The sequence below is a fragment of the Solanum pennellii genome, chromosome 8 (genome assembly GCF_001406875.1).
Source record: "Solanum pennellii chromosome 8, SPENNV200".
NCBI lineage: Eukaryota > Viridiplantae > Streptophyta > Magnoliopsida > Solanales > Solanaceae > Solanum > Solanum pennellii.
The window spans coordinates 14,768,099-14,781,494 of record NC_028644.1 but is presented as its reverse complement, the minus strand read 5'-3'; positions in this window follow the sequence as shown (position 1 = coordinate 14,781,494).

Here is a 13,396-nt window from a genome sequence, read left to right as displayed (position 1 = left end):
CTTCAACGCAATCGCTGGCACCAACTGTTAATCTAGAGGATTGTGGGGGGCGGGGGGGGGATCAACAATCAATTAAATTGTATATAAATAATACTTCATCCATATATATAAAGATTTTTAATTCCCTATTAACACATAAATTTACCTTTAAAATTTTTACAAATGTTGAGATATATTCTATTACTCTCACGTTTAGATATAATATTTACTATAGAATAATTATATATCTAGTTTTAAGAAAAGTTTTAATAGGTTATATATTCATTTATTATGTCTATCTGCATTTATAGTACATGATTTAGTGTATAGAGCTTTCGCTTACGCACAAAGGATTAAATCCTATGTTCTTATAAGTATAATGTTTTTCTAACATTCTAAGATGGAAACTGGACATGTCATTGGTACGATGGTTGCACAAAATTATATATTATTTATCATGATTATTGTAATGATATAATTTAAAATTCTTATGCTAGTGTTTTTTTTATGTGTTAAACGGGAACCGAGTAGAGATATTTTCTTTAGATGGACTGATAAGAGAATATTTTTTAACTGTTAGATGTAATTATATTCTTCATCCTAATATACTATTATAATTTTTATATATTCATGATCAATTTAATTTTTTAAAATGTTAGATTCTAGGATGATTCAATATGCCTGATGGATTGGATGATAAAAATATATATATTTGTGAAATTATAGCATCCTTCCTTAGAGAGAGCTAAATTTGGAAAGAGCTAACTTGTGATTTGTTCAAATAAGCTGAAGTTAGAGAGTTTTATGTCCACTTCAAATGACTATAACCTTTAGTACATGATTATTTAGGTATCACATAGGATATCAAATGAAGGGTCATTTGACTCTCTTTCCCATGCCACTGAATTTTGTCAATTTTAGAGTTCATATGAGAAAGATATGCCCATTTAAAATCAAAATGATCAAATGAGGGAGATATGCCAATTTTGATACATTAAGTTGAAATTTTTTTGTGATCATACAACAGATTTTACTAAAAATATGTTTATATTCAATAATTACGTAGGTTTGGAAAACATAAATGCAATTGTTGGAACTAGAGGTGGATTTAGAGGATTGTGAGGGGATCAACAATCAATTATATTGTATATATAGGACATTTCTTTTACAAAAAATATTTTATATATATATAGAGGTTATAAATTTCCTATCAAGACATCAATTGTAATGATTGGATTATGACAATGATTGGGTGCTATCGTTATAGAAATGCTAATGGGGGGAAATTTTGGCCGAAAACTTGTAGTAATATTTGANTTTGACGAAATCAATGTCATTGAAATTCCACCAAAATTGGGTAAAATTTGGGTAATTTAATTGTAAAATGTTTTAGATGAGTAGATATGTAACATGTTAAATAACCCGGAAACATTACGAAATTGTGTTTGGGTGAGTAGAACTCCCGAAACTGATCTTGGCGTGAACGGTATTTTCTGTGTGCCGTTGGTTGAAGGTGTGTTGTGAAATGGGGGTTTGAAATTCTTAAAATACCACATTATTTCCATGGGGGATGATAAGGTAGGATATCTACCCCCAAGGGGGGGGGGCTGCTATAGCAGGCGACGAGCTTTGTGGCCAGCCAGACTTGAGTTAAAGTCGTAAGTGAACCCCAAAAATATTTTATTCTGTACTTTTGGACTCTGAGAGATAGGAAACGACCACATACGAGTTCTTGCCATTTTTCCACCATTCTTGAGGCTAAAGGTAAGATGTTCCACTCTCAGAATTCATTTTTTTTTAAATGTAGAACGTAATAAGTGAGTAATTATCAATGGGGAAGAGTTTTGATCTAAAAATTATGGCGCGAAAGCCCTACTTTTTATATTGTGATCATGAGTATGATCTAGTTTTATAAAATTAATAATAATTAGGGTAATTAGTTATCGTTTATTCATTTATGTGTTATATTTATTATTTGTAGGCCAAGAATAAGAAAAAAGAATGCGGAAAGGAAATAATAAAGATTCTTAAGGTTTTATGGTTTTTTCGAGGTAAGTGGTTGTTATGATTCTATAATTTTGTGATGTATGATTGTTCTTGCTTCATTGTGTTACATGTATGTATACGAAAATTGTTTATTTATTAAACTTGGTCTGATTACGTGTGTATTCATTGCTAACCCTTATCTTTACCTCATTTTAGATATCACATTGATATATGAATAAGTTCTCACTCTTCACAAATAGACATTAGACTATTAGATAGTATCACACTAAATCTATGTTGATAATTCTTTTCTTATTAACTACCTTCTCTGTCCGACAAGTAGCAACAAGGTGAGTTATAACTGGTGCACTCGTTTAAAATACTTTTAAATGAAAGAATTATTAAGGAATCCAATCACGCTATTCAAGAATTTCTTAATTACTATTCATACTTTGTTAATAGCTCATGGTCCCCACAACCGTAGTTGTTGATTTAGTGACCCATATTAGCAAGATCACACTTTATTCTTTTAGATGAATAAATCATTGACTTAAGTAATAAGAAGAATAAACTCATGATTTCAACTTGAATTGCAAATCAAAAATCTTCAAAACGTACTTTACAAACCAATAATTGCTAGAGTTTGTAAAATTATTTTCCAAAGAAAAGAACTAAACAAGAACAGTAATGTTTAACCCCCAAAACCGAGGACTACAAACCCTATTTAAACAAAAATAGGTATTAACGAAAATGAAAACAAAATTAGAAAATAATGTTTCACCACACGTCTTCGATCTACGGCACTAACCTAAGGTCCATAATTCAATCTACGGTCCATAGGTCCCGTCCGTTGCTCAAGACTTAAGGAAAATTTCCAGTCTTCAAAAACCAACATTTTCTGACAAAATCTACGAACCAACAGTACAGACGATAGATCAATCTACGGTGCGTAGATCCTTGTCGTGGCCCTATACATAGAATTTTTACCATCAGGTACTCGAACCGAATCTTTGATAACATCGAAAGAGTGAAAGTACACTCCGTATATCAATCTACGGTCTATCGATTAATTTTGTGGTTCAACACTTAGTCAAGAATTCCCTAATGTTCCGTAGATGCCCTTTTCTGCACTTCTTTCAGTTATGTCTCAAGTTCTTCGCTCCTGAATATATTTCTTGAAAGCATAAGAAAAGCACATAAAACTCACGATACATCAATAGCCTAAACATAAAATCTTTGTTTGTCCTCGAGCGATGCACTATGACTCTAAATGAAACTTGTATAGAAGAAAACAATTCAAGAACAAGTAATCACAGGCTCTCCATCCCAACTATCTTTTTGTGTGCAAATATTTTCTCTTGGAAATGACAAGCTAATTTGTACGGACCGAAATGTGACAATGATCTACCACTCAACACGCAACATTCATTATTTCACTATTCCCAAGGTATCGACTTTCCCACAATGTCACCAGTGCCCTTAGTTTCAATGAAGTCCGTTTTCACACAGGAAATATGATTTTGAGAACAAGGGTTCATTCAACACTCACGCTCAAAAGTAGCATTGATTTATACGTAGTGCTCCATACCACATCCTTGCCCTTACTTTCACTTCTAAAACTCACGAAACTAGGTTCCAAGATCATTGTAGGACTTTCTTGGCTTGTAATGTAGACTCAGGGTCACATTTTTTATATTTTACAACTTTTAGTTACTTATTGTCCTCCCTGGCATTAAATTAGGATTTTCTACCTCATTTTGCCCTATTTTAGACATTCTCCATTTTTATCCTCTTTCCATTGATTTCTTTTAACATTAAATGTGACTTTAAATTTTGTAGCTCTTTAATTTTTCACTTTATCATTAATTTTTTGCTTTTATTTAATTTTGCTCACGTTTTTCGCACAAAGTCACATCATCTCTTTTATTTTATCTTTCAACACTGAACTCTTTGGATACCCATTTTTATATTTGCTTCCTCTTTCATAGTCACCCTCAACTTATGGATTTTTTATTACTTAAGGTGCAAAATGCCTGATGACGGATAAGTGCGAAGATTCTGGTTACTTTTGCTTTATCCACCCTCAACTTTTGCTTTTGGTCTAAGTCAAGACACATATGTCCAATGATGTACCGGGGCCAACACTATAGATTATGGTAAGGTGAGTTAGGGTTTTAAAAAGAATTAGTCTCATTAAGGATCTAATCTTTTGGATCAACGGGAACATTTATTTCATTTGGTTAAAATCTTTTAGGCGTTTGGTGGAAATTTTATAAGAAGCATCTATGATCACTTCCTAACCTCTAGAGTAATTATATTAGCAGGACTAACCGGGCAAGTTCTAGATTGTCAAAAAACTGTTTGAAGAATAATTATTCTCACACTCTCTTGGCACATAGATTCAATATAAATTTTTTTAGATTACCCAGTTCAAGTAAGAGCTTAAGTCATGAAATTATGTTTGTTAATTATCATGTCATACATAGAGCCAACACATTCAACTCAATTTAGACTATAGATTATAGAACATATCTCAATTTTTTTTAATAGGTATCATTTATTCCAAAGAAACATATGCCATCATACTTTATTCTTTCTCGTGCTTCTACAAATACAATCCTAACACATGTCGGTTTAATAGAAATAAATAAGTCTTTTGGGGAAAAAGAACAAAGGCAAGAAAAACCCAAGAGAGGATTATGAGTTGGGTAACTAAGAATTGACCCTCTTACTCGCAATCCATTTACCCCACCCCCAATAAAAATAGGTGTAACTGTTCCAATTGCACACAAAAGTAAATATTAATGGTTTGGGTGAAGCAAACCTGTGGCACATAGCACCGAAGAACAATCAACAAGAGGATGTGTGCAGTTTCCCAAACCATAGTGGACTAACTCTTGGGTCAACCTCAGTTGCGCATTCATGAGAAATCATAGCACCATCGGTAGTTTTGTCAATCAGTCTCACCGCACCTTCGTTGGTGCTCACTTCATTCCCCCTAGTTTGAAGAACCTCCGTCAGGGGCCTAGAACTTGATGCCCCAGCAGTAGTATCTCTAGCCCTTTGTTGGCGCAACTGCTCAACAAATAAAGAGGCTTTGTTGTTCTTATTCTCCTGCATGCACTCCCTATTACTAGATTTTTCCTCCTCCGTGAGCTCATTGGTGCAACAAGATCATTTCCTCTTACCTCGGGTAACTGTTGTTTCGGGCTCCTCCCCCAAGTCATTTCCATTCCATAGTATATTTAGGATTGTATCATCAACTAATGCAGAGGGTGCATCCTACGACTCAATATTTGGTGTGGCTAGGATGGTATATACATCGACTTGTAGACTAGATAACCTTGCCAGGAACCAGGTTTGATCTATAGTAGGGGTCGGTTGCTCGATGAATCTCAAGTAAAATTCATCTAATCTCTTATGAATAGCTTGGACCTTTTCATGCATTACGGCCTCCATTCTCTCCTCAAACTCAAAAATCGATTTCACTATCCCTGGCCTCACGTGGTTATGTAGAATGGTCATTTGAGCCTCTAATTTCTAGACTTAGGCAAGTGGTAGAAAAGCATCACCTGAGGGTGGGGGACTGTAGATCATCTCAGTGTCGACTTGCGGCTGAGAGGAAGAGGCAGGGGCATCATATGTGTGGGTTGGAGAAGAATGATCATTGCCCTACATCTGCTCCGCAACATCTAGGAATATTTCAACCATAAGTGTTATCTCGACATGCAACTCTGTGAAGGGTTATTCCATATTCACGTCATCAATAATGAGGCCTATATCTAGTGTCCCCATAGGTCAGATCAACTTATCACAGGGAAAAATTGGCACTCTAGCATCCCTCCATAGTTTGAAAATATGACAAGGGAAGGGATAAGTAGTAAAGGGTTTGAAAGCCCTCTCATGTATCTCCGCGATTAGAATGCAATCAAAATCATCTTGAATCCTGCCACTAATGATGCAACCATCACCTCTCTATCTCAAGTCAAAGCATTTTTGCTCTTTACGGGAGAAATTAGATTTAGAACCAAGAACAAAAAAAGTGTTTCCACACATGTGAGAGTAGCCTTTTTGATGCTCCCACCCGGTGTCGTGACCCACTTAGCCCTCTCCGCATCGATAGCAATCTGACTAGCCATCAATTTTAATAAATTCACTCTATTCTCGGATCTCTATGGGAACTCTCCTCCTCCTACAATGTCCCACATTTTTGTCAATTTCCTCCGTGTTGGACGCATAAAAGTGATCAGGTTAAAGACCACGGAGAAACAAATAAATGGTGGTCTCAAAGATGTTTATAGAAAAACAGCACAAAAGTGTAGATGTGAGGGGTGTTTCTACAGTGGGATAGGTATTCTTATGGATAGAATCCAGGAGTGATGCCATATTGGAATAGTAAAACTTCCTCACAATTTTCACATTGTAGGTGTTTGGGTAACCAGCCATCTAGTCATATTTGTGATGTTGAAATAAACAGTAGATTTTTCGCGTAGTGTTCTTGCTGCCAATGAGGACTCCGCTCTCCTTAGTGATACTCCAGACCATGTTCTCTTTTTCATTGACCATCTTGGCTTCATGATATATCTTCCATTGACCCTCTACACACCATCTATAAGGCTCGTCAACCGCCAGTGTAGGCTCAATATTAGGTGGCACTTGCACCTTTTCAAAAATGGTGGAGTGATCAGTTGAGGCATCCTTATCGTATGAACTTGAGTCGGTACCAAATCGTGGCATAGACTCGGTTGCGAAATTTGAATCAGACTCAGAAGCAGACCTAGCAAGTGACCCTATCACTGTATCCTCCTCATCAGACTGGAGGTAGTGACTACGTCAGTAATCACCTTCTTGGGTTTGTTCCTAGTGGCTTGGGGTGCTTCATGTGGTATCCTACTAGTTGTTGGGACATATTCAAGGTCCCTCTCCATATCGGGTTTGTTGAAAATCAGTTGGCAGGAAGGTCTAGTTGAGTTGGACCTACCACATTTCTAGATTGTGCTTTCTTGGAAGTCATCTTACCTATGGGGGGGTTGTTAGTAACTAAGACAAATCTAAAGCACACGTAAAATAATTCTAGAACTAATAACAAAAAAATTGAAATTTCAAACATCATGTTACACTGGCCATTTCTGGTCCGTAGATTGATCTATGGTCCATGGAACCCCTCCGTATATTTGAGGTACCAAAAATGTAATATCATATGGAAACAAAAGATGTGCATAGTGATACACTCAAACTTACTTCTCAAATAAGAAGTAAAGCGGTCGTGTCAAGTAAATAACCCAACTAGTGAGGTTGGGATCGTTCCCACGAGGAAAATAGTCTAGACTTAACTTCAACTTGTTATTACTATTGTTTGGTCAATGACTTCCTTGGAAAGTAAAAACAATAAAAAGGGGGGTTTCTAATTCTAAATGAGTGAAAATAAATAACGCAATTGAAAGAAACACTTAACAGTTTTGAATGTTGGATTTTAATCAATCAATCAAAGTAACTAGGGTTTACGTGTTCCTCACAGGTTCATAACTTGAAAATTCTAACTATAACAATTCTTTCCTAGTATCTTTCATGCAAGGTGATAAGTTATGTATTTCTAAATCCTTGGTCCGGCATCTATAAAATCTCACTCCGCACCTTGGTCCGGCTACGTGTGTTTCTTTCCTAACCCTTATCTTTACCTCTTATTAAGCATCGTATTCGATATTTGACTAAGTTATTACCTCGTACCAATCAATACTAGCCTATTAGATAGTATACACTAAATCTATGTTAATAATTCTTTTCCTATTATCTACCTCCTTGGTCCGGCAAGTAGCATTAAGGCGAGTTCTAACGTTGATCATCCGTTAAAAAGACTTCTAAGCGAAAGAATTATTAATACATGCAAGACACTATTCTAGAATTGTTATTTTAGCTAGGGTTTATCTCATTATTTGCCTATGGTTCCCACAACCCTAGTTATGGAGTTTAGTTACTCATAGCCATAAACACAATATTCAAATATATTAAATAAGAATTCATGTACTTACTTCAATGAGAAAGAATAAAATCCAAAAGTTTACTTGATTAATCACCAAAAATCACTTGTAAGAATTCTCAAAGTAATCAATAATCTCACGAAAGATCTAATGATTATCAAAAATCTCACAATACAATGTTTACCAATACGGAGTTTTTACAATCTAAGAGTCTAACTATCAGGTGTCTAACTATCGGGTGTCTAACCTCAAAAATGAGGTTTTTCGAACTATTTATAAAAAACAAAAAACCTAATTAAACAAGAATTCTAATTGCTGGAAATCTGCCAAAAAGCGGCTGGGTCGACGGACCACGCGACGGACCGTCGTGGTCACAACGGACCGTCGTGAACTCCGTGGTCCCATACTTGTGCAATTTCTTCTGCTGCTCTCTTCATTCCCCTCGACAGCAAGTATGACGGACCCATCATAGGCACAACGGTCCGTCGAGGGTCTTCGTTCCAAAACACTTCAACTCTCGGAATCTGGGTACTGGGATCACTTCTCTGATCTTCATGACGAACCTGCAGGACGGACCATCATAGCCACGACGGACCGTCACAAGCTTCTTAATCCCACATTTGGTAAGACATCCCCATCTTCCTTCAGCAGCTGCACTACGCTTCCATCTTCAGCATTTCTTCGCTCAAAATCTCCGCATTCATCTTTGGACAGATTTCCTGCAAAACAAAGAGAAACTCATATAAAAATTAACACAAAAAGGCTTTTCGGACACACTAAACATAAGGAAAAAGTATTAATTATACCGTGAAACCACGGTATATCAACACCCTCAACTTAAATTCGTTGTTTGTCCTCAAGCGACGCACTATGACTCACTACACAATCTTTGTACAATAGTATCCATGTTTTATCCTTTGCAATCATTTGGCTATCAGTCCCGATTAGTCTCATCAAATCTATGCATGCTATCACTATTAGGCTTGAATTTTGTGGGATCAGAACATGACAAAGACTCACCGTGCATTAACACCTATCCTCTTCAATTTGTCACCGAGGTGCTAACAATTCCGGTATTGCAACTAGGGTCCTCACTTTAGAACAAAATCCTCATTTTTCACACAATAATTTCAGTTTGAGTATAAGGATTTCTTTTCAACGCTCGCTCTCAGAACAAAGTCACACTCATTCATACCTATTGCCATAAGCTTGCCCTTATTTTCACTGCCTTAAGTTCGCTATACAACCCTTAGGATCACGATAGGACTTTTTTAGCTTGTAACATAGGCTCAGGGTCAGGTAGGGTATATTTTGGTATACTTTAGACTTTTTGCCCTCCTTGACATATCGGCTAAACCTTCCCTTTTTTTATCATTTTATCTCGCCCAGTTTCTCATATTCTTTCACCTCGCTATTTCTCTTCTTTTTTCATTTGTGCAAGTGACTCTCTTTTTTTTTTATTTCTTGTATATTTTCCCTTTTTTTTTTTTACTTTTCTTTCAACTAATTCTTGAGTCACTTTACTTTTATTCTTTCTTTCTCTTTGTTCTTTCAACCCCACTTTCCAGAGCATTCCTCATAAGAGCCACCCTCAACTCATGGCTTTGCCATGAGTCAAGGTACACAATACCCAAAGTTGGGTCAGGGCCATAACGAAGGTTGTTTTCTGCATTAGCCACCCTCAACTTATGCTTTTGGCATAAGCTGAGGTGCACATGTCCAAGGAGGGACCAGGGCCAACACATTGTTCCCAGAAAAGATCAGTTGGGGTGAAAAAGAAAGGTCTAATTTAAGCTCAGATTATTTGGATCAAAGAAGGATAAATTTCATTTGGTTTCTTTCATTTAGGCTAGAAATGGGCTTTGTTGAATAAGGGCCTATGATCCTTTCCTAATTGTCTATTACAGCTTACTTTCAGCAGGACTAACCAGGCAAGTTCTAGCTCAGTACCAATAGTGGACTATTCAAATTCTCCTCACACTCACTTGACATCTCATCACTATACCAGATTGTCAGACACCTAGTTCGAATTTAAGACTTAGGGTAATGCAATGGTGTAACTCTATTTCATGCTTAGAGCCACACAATTATCAGTTACTATGCCTAGTCATGCATTATTTTCCAGTTTATCAGGATATCATTTTAGCCATCATGCTCCAGAATTAAACTATGTACAAAAGATATAAACATGCCGGTTCAACAGAAAAAGTAATCAGTCTTTTGGGGAAAAAGAACACAGGCAAGAAAACCCCAAAAGAGGATAGTGAATTGGGCTACTCAGACTTCACCCTAACACTCACTATCCATTTACCCCACCCCCAACAAAAAAGCATGCAATTGTCCCCAATGCATAAAAATCTAAATACTAGAGTGGTAGGTGAAGCAAACCTGTGGCGCAAAGCGCCGTCGATCAGCAAGATGGTGGGTCCGGTTCCCCGGAACCCACGTCCTCTGCAATCTGGACACCCTCAGTGGTGTCCTCAGCAACAACCGCACCATCAGTAGTGCCTCCAGCTATATCTACAGTGCGGGAGCTAGACGCCCCAGCCGCTAACTCTGACGCTCTCATCTGGTGCGCCGCCTCCTCAGCAAGTGAGGCTCTCCGCGCAGCCTCCATCTCTCGGCGCTCCTTCTTCCTTGATCGCGCCTCGTCCTCTGCTCGACCCCTACGCCTCTTGGCACTCTCTCGAGGGGGAGGTGGTGGAATGTCAGAAGTAGCAAAAAGGGCCGCCAACACCGTGTCCTCAGCAGGCTCGACAGGAGGGGCCTCAGACTCCGGCACCCTAGCCTCTAAGATCGTGTCGATGTCTGTACGAAGACTGTCGACTGCAGCCTGAAGAGTCGCCACATCTACCGGAGGGGCTGGTCGGGCTAGCACTCTCAACTCGAAGGCGTCCAGGCGCTGGTTAACCTCAGCGATCTTCCTCTCTGTAAACTGCACCATTTTCCTCTCTAGCCGCTCTTCGGACTCATCAATCGACTTCTGCATCCACGGCTGGATATGATGCAGAAGAGTGGCCATTTGTGCCGCTAGTTTTTGGACCCTTGCAAGCGGGACCAGTGTCGGTAGAGGGGCTGTGCGAGAGGAGCTCGGGGCTGTGCTACTACCCGGGATAGACTCGACCGGGGTAGTGTTAGTTGACGGTTGTGTAGCTGTGCGGGCCTGGGCTACCGTATCAGCAAGATCATCAGCAAGTGGGGGCAGCTCTGGACGTGGCCCTCTGCGTGGGGCTAACTCATTGGCCTCATCTGTGATGAGGTCGACGTCAACGGTGCCCTGCGGGGTCTTCAGCTGATCTATGTGCCATATGGGCACACGTGCGGACCTACAAAGGGCAAAGATCATGCACGGGAAGGGGTAGGTGGTAGTGACCTTGAATGCCCTCTTGTGCATGACTGCCCGGAGAAGCCATGCGAAGTCTACCTCGAATCTGGCTATCATCGCCGCCATCAACACTGCTCGATCCCAGGTAACAATGTTGTCAGCAGCTGTGGGGGAGAGGTAGTGACGGACAAGCAGCCACAAGAACTTTGTTGTGAACGTAAGGTTGGCCTTCTTGATGGCCCCCTTCGGCTCAGTAACCCAATCGGCACCCTCTCCATCTACTGACAGGTGCAAGGCTATCCACCTCTTGGTGGTCTCTCTCAGTGCTGGCTCGCGCAAGAACTGGTCATCCTTCACTATCTGCCAGCGGTAGTCGAACTAGGCAGTTAGGGGGGTCCGAGAAGCATCAATACTCTCGCCTTATAGAAACCGGCGGATGGCTGGCAAGGAAATGTCCACCTGTACGCCCCGGACTCGGACCTGCTCCAATGGGGCCTGTTTAGCGGGGGCAGCCCGCCTATCGATCTTTGATCGGAGAGTCGCTACGTAGGATGCGTAGAACTTCCGGACCATTTCTTCGCTGAATCGTCCCAACGGACGTGCTGTCCACTCCAAGCTATGCCTGGTGAAGAGATTGTGGATTTCAGGCATCGTTGGGAGGCTCCCTGTAAGTACCCGTCGCTCCAAAGTGAGTGTCCGAGTCATTACTCCTTTATCAGTGAGGAACTTAGCGTTGGAGTAGACTTGAAACTGCCCGTCGACACACCACCGGTTGGGCTGGTCAGTGGCTGGGGTGGGGACCTGAGCTGGAGAGTCGGATGTGGAGTCTGAACTGTCAGCCTCATCAGACGAGGCCGACGCTGCAGCGGTGGCGGGTGCGTGAACCTCAGCAGAGCCAGAGGCTTCCTCGGACCATGATACTCCTAAGGAGCCAAACGCTCCTTCCGCATTTGTGGCTGACCCAGAGGGTGTGCCGGTCAGTGTGCGCTCCTCATCAGACTGGGAGGCAGTGACTACGCCGGACGCCACCTTTTTGGGTGTGGCTCTGGGAGCACGCGCAGCGCGGGAAGGGGCGGAAGTGCCTGGTGGCACGTACTCAGGGTCACGCTCATCATCAGAGCCGATGACCATGCGGGCAGACGGGGCGACAGACTTCGATCGCCCGCGTGCGTAGATGCGGTCTTTCTTGGGTGCCATAGTAGATAGTTCCTGTAAAGGATTGATATTAGTATGAGTAGTGGCAAACAAGACAAGCAAAACCATACAAAATAAAACATTGAAAATAGTGTGTCATTGATAGTGAAACTGTATCACACGACGGGCCTGGTGACGGCTCGTCGTGGCTATGACGGACCGTCATAAGGTCCGTCGTGTTTTACTTAGTCTATGTATATATAAATAACCCTGAAGGAGAGTCACTGACTGGCATGACGGTATATGCAGGACGGACCGTCACAGGTACGACTGTCCGTCGTAGGTGTCCGTCGTAGGACACTTGAAAAAAATTTGGAGACCCTTAGCAGAGGGGTCTCTGACCATCATGACGGTCGTGCAGGACGGACCGTCGTGGGTATGACGGTCCGTCACATGTGTCCGTTGAAGGACACTTAGAAAAAGTGAGAGACCCTTAGGAACAGGGTCTCTGACAACCAGAACGGTTGTGCAGGACGGGCCGTCGTGAATAAGACGGTCCGTCGTATGTGTCCGTTGGGAAACACTTGGAAAAAAAATGAGAGACCATTAGAAATAGGGTCTCTGACTACCGGAACGGTTGTGCAGGAGACGACGGTCCGTCACATGTGTCCGTTGGGACAGGGTGCTAGGGCTTTTGGAACGGACCCTACGACGATCCGTCTTCGGGGTCTCGTTCTGAGTAACAGTGATAAAACTGGGGGTACCCATGCATCCCCGATGAACCCACATGGTCTTGTAGTGTTTTGGACCTACATTTGTCTATCCCAATTATCTAGGAAACTAGCAATGCAAAATCACCTATGTCTAAGGTTGTCAACATGGCAAATTCGAACATTTTGAACCTAGGTTTAGACATAATCATATAAAGGAAACAACATACTACGAAGAACTAAGCTAAATACTAACTAGTAAACAAAAAGGAAAGATAAATGAG